Raw genomic sequence first — 3,377 nt, 5'->3', positions numbered from 1 at the left:
CAAAACATCAGAAGATCATCAACAAAACATAAACAATACAGTTTGTTTTGCCCCTCCTCCTTGACAAACACACACGGATCAGCTTTGCCCTGGTGAAAACCTAGAGAAAGCAACGTCTCAGTGAGTTTTGTGTTCCAACACCTGGCACTCTGCTTGAGACCATATAAGGATTTCCGCAGTTTACAGACCATTCCCTTCTGTATCTGCATTCCATCAGGTGGAAGCATGTACAGCTCCTCCCCCAAAACCCTGTACAAAAAAGCTGTATTAATGTCATGATGGGAAACATGCAGTTTCTCCTCTGCAGCAATCTTGAGCATCAGCCGAATGCTCTCATACTTGACGGTGGGTGAGTAGGTCTCGTGGTAATCCTGTCCTGGTACCTGTGAAAAACCTCTGGCAACCAATCTGGCTTTGTGTCTGACAACCTTGCCATTCTGGTCTGTCTTGGCCTTGAAGACCCATTTGCTGCCAACCAGTCTCATTCCTGGGACTACCGGTACCAGTTCCCAAGTTTGGTTCCTGTTCAAGGAATCAACTTCAGCCTTCATGGCATTAAGCCATGGCTCAGCATCTTTAGAGGTTAACTCCTGAACCTCTTTGAAGCTTGAAGGTTCCCACACCTTCTCTGAGCTACTAAGAACAGCAGTTGCTGTCTTAGCAAACTCATCAGCAAATCTCTTTGGAGGTCTGCCTTTGGTCGCCCTTTCAGACCTGCGTACTAGACGCAAGTCTTCTGGACTCATCTCCTCCTTCTTAGGAGAAAAGTGACCAATGGTGAACAGTGGTTCTTCCAGTTCATTGTCAGACACATCAGATGGTCTGACTGAGGCCTTTGCGCTCTTGTAGTCTGCTGTGTCATCACTGTCGCTGACACCAGCAGCAGCGCCGCCCACTGAACTGGAATCCGAACTCTGAACATCATCATCAGCTTCCTCAGCTTCCTCAACATTATCTGCTTTTTTCACATCATCTTCATCTTCCTCTGGGTAACTCTGGAAAATTCCCACATTTCCCCCCCACTTAGGATTGTACTCAACACTCTTTGTGAACTTAATGGACTTAGAGTCAGTCATCCATACCCTGTATGCACCTTTTTCGTACCCCATGAACAAACCATGTGCCCCACGCTTCCCAAGCTTGTTGCTCTGTGGGGTGTGTACCCACATGTCAGAACCAAAGATTCTCATGTGCTTGACGTTAGGTTTCTTACCAAACATCTTCTCATAGGGGGTACAACCAATAGGTGATTACAGTCTGCGATTATAAGTGTAAACAAACGTTGACAGAGCCTCCCCCCAAAACTTCTCAGGGAGATTGGCATCATGCAACAAGGTTTTCAGGCCTTGAAGCAAAGTCTGATTTGCTCGCTCCGCAAGTCCATTCATCCATGGCGATCTAGGCGTTGACAAGTCATGCTGGATTCCCTTCTCAGTCAGGAAAGCTTCAAACTGCTGAGAAGTGAATTCCCCGCCTCGATCAGTAAAGAGACAGCCGATACGTTTACTGTGAACATTCTCCAACCAAGCACAGAATGCCTTGAACCTAGGAAACGCTTGCGATTTCTGCTCGAGCATAAACACATGAATGTACCTGGAAAAAGAATCAATTAGAACCATGAAGTACCTTGCTCCACCCAAAGAGGGCGCAAGTGGACAACCAGGTCTGTGTGGACTAGCTGGTAGGGTTTGGAAGCCTGCCTGCTAGACTCCTTGCCTTTTGGAGCAACCTTCACCTTGTTCTCTGCACAAGATACACATTTCATGTGAATCTTACAGTGTTTGATGTTCAAACCCTGAACCAATCCAGGCATCTTGGCCAGCGCCTGCCAAGACATGTGACAAAATCTTCTGTGTGCTTCATGAATACATCCTGCATGAAGAACTTTGTTAGTTTGTGGAACACAACAAGAATCAACATTAGACACAGCAACAGCACCATTGTCATCATAAGTTATACAGAATAAACCATCTATAAACTTTGCATGCAAAATGTCCTCTTTGCCTTTCCTGATGACACAGATGCTCCTCTTGAAGGAAATCTCAAAGCCACGCCCAGTCAGCTGTGGGACACTGAGCAAATTGTCTGCAGCACCTGGAACATAAAGTACATCTTTGATGGTAGTGTACAGACTTGCCAGTTTCACAGTCCCTTCTCCTGCAATTCGCAACGTCTTTCCATCAGCCAGGTGGATCTCTCCATCTTGAGGTTTGAAAGAGATAAACAGATGCTTATCTTTTGCCAAATGGCGGGTGCATCCAGAATCCACAATAAATCTGGCCTTGGCCTTTGGAGCAGCTTTTCCAGCAAGCAAAACCTTGTTTTCCACCGGTGTGGGCTTTTGCTGCTTGCCCCCCTGCTCCTGGCCATCAAACTTGCCTTTAGCCTTCGGTGAAGCAGTGCCAGCAAACAAAGCCTTGTTTCCCCCCGGCTTGGGCTTTCCACCCCCCCTCTGCCTCTGGCCATCTGCTGGCTTCTTCCTTTGTTTATTTCCAGTCTTTGGACAAAACTTCTGAGTGTGACCTTGGGTCCCACAGTTCCAGCACTTCACAGCTGCCAACGCTTTGGCTCCCCCTGGAGGCTGGAATGCTGTCCCACCTTGCTCCCCATGAAGCGCACCAGCCGACTCAGCTGCATTCCTCCTATCATATTCATTTTGCAAGGTCGCCAAGACCTTTGTAGCAGTGAGGTCCTGCGCAGGGAGGGTCGCCAGCTGACTTGCCACAGCATGGTAGCTCTCATCCAGGGAGTCCAGGATGAGAATTGCAAACAGTGACTCAGGCATATTGAAACCTCTCTGAGTCAATTCCTGTCTGAGATGCTGCAAATGTAAAACGTGGGCTCTAAGGTCTTCCCCTGGCTCCAAACGCTTCCTGTGCAGCTTTCTGAAATAAAGCAACACAGACCCAGCCTCTTGTCAGAGATGACAGGCTCTAAGCCCGTCCCACATCTCACGGGCACTGGCCTTGCCAGCCAGGGTGATTAACTCTTCAGGAGCTACTGAGAGCAAAATTATCCCCATGGCTTTTGAATCCTGTGCCCTCCAATCATCTGTCACAGGGGCTGGGGGGTCCTCAGAAATGGTATTCCACACTCCAAGCTTTCTCATCTGGCCCTCACAGTACCTTGCCCAGGTCTGATAGTTGTGGCCATTTAGCTTTGGTGGAGACGGAGCAGCTTCTGAGGATTGTAAAAGATCCATCTCAGCTTTTTACTTGAGCCGTGAGCCTTATTCACTTCAGAGGCTCCTTATCTTGGCTACCCATAAATCTTGAGGCCTGCTTGGCTCGACTCCCAGGCCAATTAGCCGGCCGGAGTTCAAAGAGAAATTTGAGTTCGTCAGATTTGTTGTTGACCCCAACCCAAATTCTTAGGAA

The sequence above is a fragment of the Podarcis filfolensis genome (genome assembly GCF_964270895.1).
Source record: "Podarcis filfolensis genome assembly, chromosome: 4".
NCBI lineage: Eukaryota > Metazoa > Chordata > Lepidosauria > Squamata > Lacertidae > Podarcis > Podarcis filfolensis.
The sequence above is the reverse complement of the archived record's forward strand: the minus strand, read 5'-3'. Positions refer to the sequence as shown.